The sequence below is a fragment of the Oncorhynchus keta genome, chromosome 34 (genome assembly GCF_023373465.1).
Source record: "Oncorhynchus keta strain PuntledgeMale-10-30-2019 chromosome 34, Oket_V2, whole genome shotgun sequence".
NCBI classification, from domain to species: Eukaryota; Metazoa; Chordata; class Actinopteri; order Salmoniformes; family Salmonidae; genus Oncorhynchus; species Oncorhynchus keta.
This window is the reverse complement of record NC_068454.1, coordinates 68534960-68548660: the sequence shown is the minus strand read 5'-3', so window position 1 is coordinate 68548660 and position 13701 is coordinate 68534960. Positions and strand designations below refer to the sequence as shown.

The 13701-nt window shown below is 45.5% G+C and overlaps 1 pseudogene; it reads right to left on the bottom strand.

The window, feature by feature from the left end:
• Nucleotides 1-13701, bottom strand: part of LOC118367637 (probable leucine--tRNA ligase, mitochondrial) — a 47741-nt pseudogene that overhangs the window by 20553 nt on the left and 13487 nt on the right.

Sequence of the window (13701 nt, the reverse complement as noted above, 5' to 3'; positions counted from 1 at the left end):
AACACTACAGCACCCAGTCAGTATCACCATGCCAGGAAGACCATCAGCAACACTAGAGAAGAACACTACAGCACCCAGTCAGTATCACCATGCCAGGAAGACCATCAGCAACACTAGAGAAGAACACTACAGCACCCAGTCAGAATCACCATGCCAGGAAGACCATCAGCAACACTAGAGAAGAACACTACAGCACCCAGTCAGTATCACCATGCCAGGAAGACCATCAGCAGCACTAGAGAAGAACACTACAGCACCCAGTCAGTATCACCATGCCAGGAAGACCATCAGCAACACTAGAGAAGAACACTACAGCATCCAGTCAGTATCACCATGCCAGCAAGACCATCAGCAACACTAGAGAAGAACACTACAGCACCCAGTCAGTATCACCATGCCAGGAAGACCATCAGCAACACTGGAGAAGAACACTACAGCACCCAGTCAGTATCACCATGCCAGGAAGACCATCAGCAACACTAGAGAAGAACACTACAGCACCCAGTCAGTATCACCATGCCAGGAAGACCATCAGCAACACTAGAGAAGAACACTACAGCACCCAGTCAGTATCACCATGCCAGGAAGACCATCAGCAACACTAGAGAAGAACACTACAGCACCCAGTCAGTATCACCATGCCAGGAAGACCATCAGCAACACTGGAGAAGAACACTACAGCACCCAGTCAGTATCACCATGCCAGGAAGACCATCAGCAACACTAGAGAAGAACACTACAGCACCCAGTCAGTATCACCATGCCAGGAAGACCATCAGCAACACTAGAGAAGAACACTACAGCACCCAGTCAGTATCACCATGCCAGGAAGACCATCAGCAACACTGGAGAAGAACACTACAGCACCCAGTCAGTATCACCATGCCAGGAAGACCATCAGCAACACTAGAGAAGAACACTACAGCACCCAGTCAGTATCACCATGCCAGGAAGACCATCAGCAACACTCAGAGAAGAACACTACAGCACCCAGTCAGTATCACCATGCCAGGAAGACCATCAGCAACACTGAGAAGAACACTACAGCACCCAGTCAGTATCACCATGCCAGGAAGACCATCAGCAACACTAGAGAAGAACACTACAGCACCCAGTCAGTATCACCATGCCAGGAAGACCATCAGCAACACTAGAGAAGAACACTACAGCACCCAGTCAGTATCACCATGCCAGGAAGACCATCAGCAACACTAGAGAAGAACACTACAGCACCCAGTCAGTATCACCATGCCAGGAAGACCATCAGCAACACTAGAGAAGAACACTACAGCACCCAGTCAGTATCACCATGCCAGGAAGACCATCAGCAACACTAGAGAAGAACACTACAGCACCCAGTCAGTATCACCATGCCAGGAAGACCATCAGCAACACTAGAGAAGAACACTACAGCACCCAGTCAGTAATCACCATGCCAGGAAGACCATCAGCAACACTAGAGAAGAACACTACAGCACCCAGTCAGTATCACCATGCCAGGAAGACCATCAGCAGCACTAGCAACAAGAAAGAACACTACAGCACCCAGTCAGTATCACCATGCCAGGAAGACCATCAGCAACACTAGAGAAGAACACTACAGCACCCAGTCAGTATCACCATGCCAGGAAGACCATCAGCAACACTAGAGAAGAACTCTACAGCACCCAGTCAGTATCACCATGCCAGGAAGACCATCAGCAACACTAGAGAAGAACACTACAGCACCCAGTCAGTATCACCATGCCAGGAAGACCATCAGCAACACTAGAGAAGAACACTACAGCACCCAGTCAGTATCACCATGCCAGGAAGACCATCAGCAACACTAGAGAAGAACACTACAGCACCCAGTCAGAATCACCATGCCAGGAAGACCATCAGCAACACTAGAGAAGAACACTACAGCACCCAGTCAGTATCACCATGCCAGGAAGACCATCAGCAGCACTAGAGAAGAACACTACAGCACCCCGTCAGTATCACCATGCCAGGAAGACCATCAGCAACACTAGAGAAGAACACTACAGCATCCAGTCAGTATCACCATGCCAGCAAGACCATCAGCAACACTAGAGAAGAACACTACAGCACCCAGTCAGTATCACCATGCCAGGAAGACCATCAGCAACACTGGAGAAGAACACTACAGCACCCAGTCAGTATCACCATGCCAGGAAGACCATCAGCAACACTAAAGAAGAACACTACAGCACCCAGTCAGTATCACCATGCCAGGAAGACCATCAGCAACACTAGAGAAGAACACTACAGCACCCAGTCAGTATCACCATGCCAGGAAGACCATCAGCAACACTAGAGAAGAACACTACAGCACCCAGTCAGTATCACCATGCCAGAAAGACCATCAGCAACACTGGAGAAGAACACTACAGCACCCAGTCAGTATCACCATGCCAGGAAGACCATCAGCAGCACTAGAGAAGAACGCTACAGCACCCCGTCAGTATCACCATGCCAGGAAGACCATCAGCAACACTAGAGAAGAACACTACAGCACCCAGTCAGTATCACCATGCCAGGAAGACCATCAGCAACACTAGAGAAGAACACTACAGCACCCAGTCAGTATCACCATGCCAGGAAGACCATCAGCAACACTAGAGAAGAACACTACAGCACCCAGTCAGTATCACCATGCCAGGAAGACCATCAGCAACACTAGAGAGGAACACTACAGCACCCAGTCAGTATCACCATGCCAGGAAGACCATCAGCAACACTAGAGAAGAACACTACAGCACCCAGTCAGAATCACCATGCCAGGAAGACCATCAGCAACACTAGAGAAGAACACTACAGCACCCAGTCAGTATCACCATGCCAGGAAGACCATCAGCAGCACTAGAGAAGAACACTACAGCACCCAGTCAGTATCACCATGCCAGGAAGACCATCAGCAACACTAGAGAAGAACACTACAGCATCCCAGTCAGTATCACCATGCCAGCAAGACCATCAGCAACACTAGAGAAGAACACTACAGCACCCAGTCAGTATCACCATGCCAGGAAGACCATCAGCAACACTGGAGAAGAACACTACAGCACCCAGTCAGTATCACCATGCCAGGAAGACCATCAGCAACACTAGAGAAGAACACTACAGCACCCAGTCAGTATCACCATGCCAGGAAGACCATCAGCAACACTAGAGAAGAACACTACAGCACCCAGTCAGTATCACCATGCCAGGAAGACCATCAGCAACACTAGAGAAGAACACTACAGCACCCAGTCAGTATCACCATGCCAGGAAGACCATCAGCAACACTGGAGAAGAACACTACAGCACCCAGTCAGTATCACCATGCCAGGAAGACCATCAGCAACACTAGAGAAGAACACTACAGCACCCAGTCAGTATCACCATGCCAGGAAGACCATCAGCAACACTGGAGAAGAACACTACAGCACCCAGTCAGTATCACCATGCCAGGAAGACCATCAGCAACACTAGAGAAGAACACTACAGCACCCAGTCAGTATCACCATGCCAGGAAGACCATCAGCAACACTAGAGAAGAACACTACAGCACCCAGTCAGTATCACCATGCCAGGAAGACCATCAGCAACACTAGAGAAGAACACTACAGCACCCAGTCAGTATCACCATGCCAGGAAGACCATCAGCAACACTAGAGAAGAACACTACAGCACCCAGTCAGTATCACCATGCCAGGAAGACCATCAGCAACACTAGAGAAGAACACTACAGCACCCAGTCAGTATCACCATGCCAGGAAGACCATCAGCAACACTAGAGAAGAACACTACAGCACCCAGTCAGAATCACCATGCCAGGAAGACCATCAGCAACACTAGAGAAGAACACTACAGCACCCAGTCAGTATCACCATGCCAGGAAGACCATCAGCAGCACTAGAGAAGAACGCTACAGCACCCCGTCAGTATCACCATGCCAGGAAGACCATCAGCAACACTAGAGAAGAACACTACAGCACCCAGTCAGTATCACCATGCCAGGAAGACCATCAGCAACACTAGAGAAGAACACTACAGCACCCAGTCAGTATCACCATGCCAGGAAGACCATCAGCAACACTAGAGAAGAACACTACAGCACCCAGTCAGTATCACCATGCCAGGAAGACCATCAGCAACACTAGAGAGGAACACTACAGCACCCAGTCAGTATCACCATGCCAGGAAGACCATCAGCAACACTAGAGAAGAACACTACAGCACCCAGTCAGAATCACCATGCCAGGAAGACCATCAGCAACACTAGAGAAGAACACTACAGCACCCAGTCAGTATCACCATGCCAGGAAGACCATCAGCAGCACTAGAGAAGAACACTACAGCACCCCGTCAGTATCACCATGCCAGGAAGACCATCAGCAACACTAGAGAAGAACACTACAGCATCCAGTCAGTATCACCATGCCAGCAAGACCATCAGCAACACTAGAGAAGAACACTACAGCACCCAGTCAGTATCACCATGCCAGGAAGACCATCAGCAACACTGGAGAAGAACACTACAGCACCCAGTCAGTATCACCATGCCAGGAAGACCATCAGCAACACTAGAGAAGAACACTACAGCACCCAGTCAGTATCACCATGCCAGGAAGACCATCAGCAACACTAGAGAAGAACACTACAGCACCATACCTGGTCCCCTGTAGTATGGCACTTTTAATGGCACAAACAGGCAAAGGTTGTCACACACAAGCATATCAACACACCCTCACACTTTACTCCTAAAGTGAAAATACCCCTCTTCATCAACAATCTCTCTCTCTCACACACACACACACACACACACACACACACACACACACACACACACACACACACACACACACACACACACACACACACACACACACACATGCACTTTAATAAGGCAGAGGGGATGCTTAGCAACAAGGCTGAGGTGTAGCAGGTTAATACCCAGGTGCCATTTCATGAGTTCAAAATGCACCATCATACCAAAGAGCCTTTCATGACAAAATAGCTAAATAAAGAATAAAAAACCCACACAGAAGAGGCATTATATTATTCCAAGAATTCCATGCGGCTGCACACCACTCTCCTGTGGTTTTCCCTCTCTATGATCGACCATTCAGGGTACAGATTATTGTAATTTGACAGACATACAGTTTCAGACTCCTGGGGGGCTGTGATTGTTGGACACATGTGCTATCTATGACTATGGTTATTCCCTGTCCTGCTGTATATAGGCTGATTTCAGGAATGACAGAGTAGCGGAGCTACAATTCCAACCAGATAGCAAAAATCAACTGAAAGTGCATTGCGGGTGTGTGTGTGCCAGATTGGGGGAGAATCAGACAGATGTGGCATCAGAAGCAAGAACAATTTAGTTCCTTACTGTTAATAGTTTTGCATTAGAATGGTCAAAAATAAGAAAAATATATTTTTTTCCCCCAAGCAAGAATTTATCTACAACATAAGGGAGTGAGGGACCTAATTGAAGGGGGCCTGATGGGAGGGATGTTTAACCTGATAACTAGCTGTTATTGGCAGAGAGGTTTGGAACTTGCTTTGTTTTTGGTCTATTAACTTATACCGCCTGGTGATGTCACCAGGCAAGCCAAAACGGGAATCAGAAACACTATCCGGGTGTAGCAAGCTAGCTGGACTAATTACACACAGGGTTCAACTGAGGGGCCAATTCACAGCAGTAGGCAGACAGGGAGCAGAGACAATATCAGTGGTGGAGGAAATGACTTCTCAAGGACGAGACAGACAGATAAAGCTCCATCTCCCCCACCATCTCTCATCAAACACCTTCTGTACCCTCCACCCGACGGTTAATTGGACATGATTGTTGAGTTAAGAGAGTGAATTTCCTCAGACGCCGTCAACAAGAGATGTAGAGAAAATGAAGAGGAGGAGAACGTCTGGATATAGCCGTCAGACCAGACGACCCCATCTCTCTCTCTGTATGACTGTCTGACTGAGCTGTTGAAACAGCATTTCCTAGTTACTGTATCAAAATTTCACTTCCAATCATGGAACTATCATTTTTTTAAAGGAGGAATCTCCCCATGAAGAAATCCTATGTTGGTGAGGGTCTTGGTCATGAGAAGCTGGGTTTGCACGGTGGGCCTTGGTCAATAGTAGTGCACTATATAGGACATAGGGTGCCATCTGGGATGCAACTGCCGTTTAACAAGCAGCATTTCATTGACAGTCACCGTCTGCCTGTCTTTGTGTGGTGGGGGCATAGACATGCCCGGTATGTAGGCCTCAGCTGGTTTATATAACCACGGTGACATCTGTCACTCATTACATAACCCTGGTCCCTGTGTGAAAAACTAGCCGGTATTCATATCCTCAATACACAGTGGTTGAATCACTAATAGCACCTTATTCACTTTATAGTGCACTACCTTTGACCAGAATCCATATGGGATGCTTTCTGTATACCCTCTGAAATCACAGGGAGGGTGTCGGTACTCAAAGCTGATCTGGCCTTGGACTCATTTATCCTGACTTTTAGTACAGGCAAAAAGGGGAAACTGACGGAGTAGAAAACTGTAAGCATCAGAAATAATTGCCTGAACCTAAGAGCAAGAGAGCAAGTCGCTGACTAACCATTGAGAAAGATATACAACCTTGGAAAAATTATTTGGTTTTAATATAAGTAAGTGGAATAAAGGGAACTCCGTCACTTATGTTTGTGAACTAGCTATGAACTTCCAATCCAAATGACAGCACCAGCATTTATTTCCAAACTGGACATTTGACCAGATGGCATTAGATTCTGACCCAGGCTGATGGGTCCTGGTCAAGAGCAGTGTGCTACGTAGGGAATAGAGTGCCATTTGGTATGCAACTGAAGTGTTCTCACACCTCACTCAGAGTGTCAGTGTGTTCTCACCTGGGACAGGTACAGCTGATCCAATCATCAGCGTGCTCCAGAGGGGATACCCCCTTCCCCGTGAGGGACAGTAGTTTGGGGAGGGTGACTGGAAGTTGCTCCTCAGGGGCCGCCACAGGACCACAAGACCCACAATGCACCATGGGGATGGGCGTGCCCCAGTACCGCTGCCGGGAAATCAGCCAATCCCTGAGCTTGGTGCTGGTCAGGTGGCCACCCACTTTTCTCTCTGGCCTTCTGGGTAATGGAGTCAAATGCCTCCTCCCTGCTGAGGCCTGTGAACTACACAGAAGAGGGGGATGGTCGGAGAGAGAACAGGATGACAGCTTATGAGCTCAAACAGACACGAATTCACGAAAACAAAACAACTATTTGCCGATACTTAATTCAACCATAAATAAGGGTCTTCCATTAATAGCCATAAAAAAAAATTGGTAGAATGACTAAAAAGCTGGTTTACTGGTAACGTTGTGTAGAGTGACAGTGTGTGTTGCTGTGTGTCCAGAAAGACCTCAGCAGAGTTGAGCAGTGTGTGTCCTCCATCCTCCTGGCTCCAGCTCAGACCCAGAGCCCTGGCCACAGAAGCATCCTCTACACTCCTGTCGGCGATTCCTGCCAGGGACACACACACACAGTACATTTATCAAACCCAAACCCACTTGCTCCTGAGATGGCATAGCAGTTCAGACGTCTTTTGTCCTCGTCTTGTCGTGTCCTGTATATATATATATACAACTTTTTTTCACATACATTTTATTTTTAATCAACTCATCTTCAAAACACTCTCCTGCAACCCGCCTCACCAATTTATATTTATAAATAAGTATTATTTACCTCAAATCTGCAATCCTCCAAGAAGCTAGCCAGAAGCTCCAAGAAGCTAGCCAGAAACTAACCAGAAGCTAGCCAGGAGCTGCCTAGAAGCTAATCAGAAGCTAGTTCAGAAGCTACCGTTAGCTTCTTTACTGGCAAATCGTTAGTATTCAGCTAACCACGGTTTGTGGTCATCAGCTATCCTTTAGCTCATATCCTCAATACACAGAAAATCTATCGCCAGTTTTTTTGTTGCACAGGGAGAACGGAACATACCGGACCAATTTTTAAGAGCACTCCATGTCCATTGAGAAAGATTTACAACCTCTGGACAAATTATTTGGATCTCACAGCTGTCTGGCTGCTGTCCGTGTGTCTGTCTGCTAGCTATGATCTCAACCCCCCAAATAAATTCATTAAAAATCCTAAATGTGATTTTGACCAGATGGCATTTTTTTGACAGGCTGTGGGTCATAGTTGAAAGTGTGCCTATGATGAAAATAGAGGCCATTTGGTATCTTTTGAAGTGTTCTCAACTTCACTCAGAGTGTCAGTGGCTCACCTGGGAATACAGCTGCCCCACTGTAGCGTGCTCCAGAGATAACCCCTTCCCAACCTACATTTTTTTGGGGATGGGCTGATTGGAGTGACTGCTGATGCACAACCAAATTTCAAAATTGCACCTTGTGTATTCTATTATTCCATTAACAGTAAGTTGGACCAATTTCAACTCAGTCGGGGTCTCAAGGGCCTAAAAAAGAGGGGGCCGTGGGTTGCTGGGATATGGCTAGTTCCTCATGGGTATTGCCCTCCTTGTGGACTGGTCGTGGCTTAGTGAGAAAAACACCAAAAACAAAAACACCTAGCAGATACTTAATTCAACCATAAATAAGGGTCTTCCATTAATAGCCATAAAAAAAGTGTAGAATGACTACAAAGCTGGCTTACTGGACACACCGTACAGTGACAGTCTACAAACTGTGTGTCCAGGACACAGGAAAGGCTGAATGGGATTCATCCATCCTTTCCAGCTCAGACCAGAGCCCTGGCCACAGACATCTGTATTGCTCCTGTCGTTTCCTGGCAGGGACACTGTACAGTACATTTATCACAAACCCACTTGCTCCTGAGATGGCATTTATAAAGTTCAGATTATGTCCTCAATCAGAGAGACCTGAACAAAAGCTACAACCAATTTCACATACAGTGAGTACATACTGTATGTGCAAGCCATGTGGACGTTCAAACCCACACACACATCCACGTACCGATGACAGTGTCTAGATGACCTTCAAACTCCTGCTTGCTGAAGATCACCAGGGGAAGTTCCTGACCGGTAAATAGGTTGTGGGCTGTGACCTCTGTCAGGCAGTCTGGGGGTCAAAGGTCAGGAGTTAGCACTTCTCCCCTGGTGCCTCATTATCAACACACACACACAGAGACAGAGACAAGATAGTGAAAAGAGTGAGAGATGTGGGGGAGTGAGATAGAGAGAGAGAATAGTGTGTGAGAGAGAGAGAGAGAGAGAGAGAGAGAGGGAGAATAGACAGTGAAAGAGAGTGACAGAGTTGGGGGAGTGAGAAAGAGAGAGCGAGGGAAAGAGAGAGAAAGAGATAGATAAAGAGAGCGATTCAGGGGAATCCCAATAAATGGCAATTTGAATGCATAGAAATACCATGAAGTGATCCAGAGGCCCATTTTAATGTATCTGTGACCAACAGATGCATATCTGTATTCCCAGTCATGTGAAATCCATAAAATAGGGCCTAATAAATGTATTACAATTGACTGATTTCCTTATTTGAACTGTAAATCAGTAAAATCATTGAAATTGTTGCATGTTGAGTTTATATTTTTGTTCAGTAAAATGTGCCATTGCTCTGACAGAGTTACAATGGGCCACATATACTAAATATTTATTGTAAGCCACTTTAGATTAAAGCAGCACTTAAAAATGATCACAGACTACCAGGTCTGGACAGTGGTTCCTTCCTACCTCTGCCTGTCTGCAGGACTCTCTCCAGAGCTGAGCGGACTGGGCTGGTACCATGCAGCAGTCTGTGGGAGGAGACAATGGACAGGTAGGCAGCCCCAAACACTGCCTCTGGGCTGGAGGTGTAGCCTGCTAGTCTCCCCTGTCTACTCCCCATTCACCTTCATGGAGGGAAGGATAGAGAGACACACAGTTTATGGATAAATACATGGAAGGACAGTAACTTGGCTACATTTGTTGTTGATCAGGGTAAAGGAGAGTTAAAAAAACAAACATAACACTAGTTGGTAAGAAAAAAGAAAACACCATAGCAAGGTTTGTATGCAATATTTAGCAATTGATCATGTTTTAACGTTAATACGTTAACATGCTATCGCCTGACAGAAATCCCATTAAATTGGGAATACAGAATCATAATACAGACACTCTGGGAGTCATTTAGTACAGAACACCCTTGTCAATGTTAAATATGTAATGGGACTGGTTCCTGCTTCCCATCTACAAAACCACCGATGGCACTCATTTTAATTACCCACTCTGCCAGGATCTGACTGATTTATGAGAATCCCCCCCACTCACACACACACACACACACACACACACACACACACACACACACACACACACACACACACACACACACACACACACACACACACACACACACACACACACACACACACACACACACACAGTGAGAAAGAGTCACAACCCCCCTTACCATAAATATGATTACGATTTTAATAAGGAAGGAAGGCATCAACCTAATACATTTCCTCCGTCTGTTGCAAGGAATTCTGTGACTGGGGTGACTGGAGATCACAATAGGCTTTTAGCAAAACCATTTTAGAATGTCAATACTCTTTCAACATTCTAAAAGTTCATTGGATATTTCAATGGAAATAAACACAGAGTCACTATGTTTGATTAAATTGCTGGTTGCAGAGGGATGACTGGTGCTGCTAGCTGAATGAGAATGATGTAGCAGGTGAGAATCTATGCGCTAATCCTAGTGATAATCCTAGAATACCTTAAAATGTTTATACCTGGAAAACTAAGTAGTCTAAACTAAACCAGGATGGACTGACAAGAAGGAACAGATGAGACATGTGAGTCTAACCTTGAGGTGGAAGTCGAAGTAGCAGCCGGTGCAGTCTCCAATCCAGTTGGCCTGCACGGCCTTGACCCCGTAACACTCTGGCAGCTCCGCCAGGGCGTCCAGGAGGGGCTGGGAGAGAGAGAGATACATCATACTTTTTTACATTTATCATACTGATGCAAAATATATCCTAAAGATGTTCAATCATATTGTAATGTTAGATGAAGATACTGTGTACATTTGGGGAACACCCACTGGGTTCAAGTCCCAGATCAGCACATCATCGACTTTTCCTCTTTACCCCGAGAGGCTCTTCCAAAGCTCGGTCAATCTCCTGGCACAATACCACAGTCTACCTCGTCTCATATTATGTAGTCAAAGAGGGATTTTAGAAATCCTGACCTCCACAAGGCCTACTTTTGCATTTATCGCAAAGCAATCGCTCATGACTCAACAGTTTCATAATGAGAGGGAGATACAGATGTAGAGAGAAAGAGAGACACACACACACGCACACACACACATCTTTAAAAGGAAGCTATGCATAACAAAAAGGGACAGGCCAGAAAGACCCAGCTGCGTTCCTCTTCTGTCTGAATGGAGAATATAAAAAGGCAACAGCACCAATTTGATATACCTCTCCCCCACTGTCACAACCCATTACTAAACCACCCTCTGAGATCTCTACCCAACACACTGTAATAACACCAATAACAGCAATACAACCAATACTATTAATGGCGATAAGGATGATTGTAATTGCAGTGTGTATCAATGTTATTTCACCATTTCTAAAGCATGGATGGTGAGAGAGACAATCAGAGAGAGAGAGAGAAAGAGATTGGTGTCTTGCCATAAATGCTGGTGTCTGTGTGTCAGTCAAGCAGGCTAGCAACAATGCCAGTGAGAGCATACAGCCTGGCTGCCAGCAGGCTGTGGTGTCTGAGACACCCTGCCTTGAAGTGTCACAGCGATGTCACCAAGAACAAACGCCCGCTGAGGGGAACGGAGGTGAGGTGGTACTCTGCTCAAACCATGAGATGAAGAGAAAAAAACTAAACTAAATTGTGTCTTTGTCTCCAGAAAAGAAACAACATCATTGGAGCCACATAAACCCTCAGGTTTAACCAGAGATGTCGGCCTATGGCTGGGCCAATTCCAAGGGTTTCCATGGCAACCGAGTAAAGCTGTAAAATTCTATATCAATAAAGTGAGGGTGGCTAAGTTATTTTTGTGTGTCCGTGTCAATGTCCGTGCGAGTGTGTTTCCCTGCATCTTTTGTAGCATCTCTCCTACATGCGTTCATACATTAAATATTTGATCACCTTAACACATGCATGTGAATATATCTGAGGCTGCCTATGGAACAATCTAGCAAAGCTTAATAGAGCGTGTATGTTTGTATGCCTGTGTAAAATGATGAATCTATGTGTAGCCTGTGCGAGGCTGGTAATTGAAGTGAATGCCATGTTGTTGATTTACATGACACAACAGTGTGATGTGTTCAAATGAGAATCCCATCAGTGTGTGTGATTATGCACGAAATAGAAAACATCTATTGTCAATGTAAGTATTAATTGTGAGCGGACCAAGTAATTGGGCGTCACTCTAAAGCGGGAAGGTGGAATAAACGAGTCAGGAGTAGGTTTTCTTGATTGAACACAGTTCTCTATTGAGGGCATTTGGTCAACACAAACACTCCAACATAACCAATGAAAATCTTCCAAGGAACAACATACATCTTCTTCTCCAGATGAAACAGGAACACAATAGGCTTATCTTTAAACTACAACAAAAAGTCACGGGATTGTCACCATCTTAGTGGTTCTTCCTGGATAGCTCCTCTCTCTCTCGGTGGCCATCTTCCAGAGATAGTTTCCCCTTCTCTCTGCTGGTTCCATTCTCTCTCTTATAGGGGAAGGAGAGTATGTCATTAGTACCGTCAGCTGTGCTTAATTGCCTCTGGTTACCTTGTCTCCCATGCCTTGTTGGGCTACTATCCATGAGCCCAGCCTGCCCTCTGGTGGTCCTTCCACATAATTGTGTCCATCGTGTGTGTGTGTGTGTGAATCTCAGATGTAAAGTGCAGTGACAGGTAAGGTTGCACATTTTGGGGAATATTCAGAGGTGGAAACTTTCCGTGGGAATTAAAAGGAATATATGGGAAATAATGGGACTATATGGGAATTAATGGAAATATATACAAATTAATATTAATACCATTTAAATGTAGATGTTTTTTTGCATAGGATATATTTACCATACCATATGGAGACAGAAACATAAACCTTTTAACTTAAGTAGACATAACTGCAAATTATTCCAATTGAAATTTTAAAAAACTATTTAGTTATGAATTTAAATTTGATGAAACGAGTTCTGTTCACATGGGGTGATTTCACTGAACAACAAAAGAAAGGGAATATTGAATGATCTCCAATGATACATCGCATCTCCCAAAAACCTTTTCAACATACATCTGTAAAATGATAGTCTAGAAACAAAAGCTTTGGTTGTTTTTTTATTTAACCTTTAACTAGGCAAATCAGTTAAGAACAATTCTTATTTACAATGACGGGCCAGGAACAGTGGGTTAACTGCCTTGTTCAGGGGCAGGACGACAGATTCTTACCTTGACAGCTTGGGGATTTGATCTAGCAACCAATCTAGCAACCTGGCCCAACGCTCTAACCACTAGGCTACCTGCCGTCATCCTCTCAGGCTTCCATGTCTTCTCCCTGGACCTCCTCAATGTCCACCTCTTGAACATCAGGCTCTGAGACCTCATCTTCACTGTCACTTTCCAACCTTGTTGAGGATGGCTCATGGTCAGGCTCAAAAAGCTTCAAATTTGCCCAGATGGCCACCAATTTTTCAACCCTTGTATTGATCAGCCTG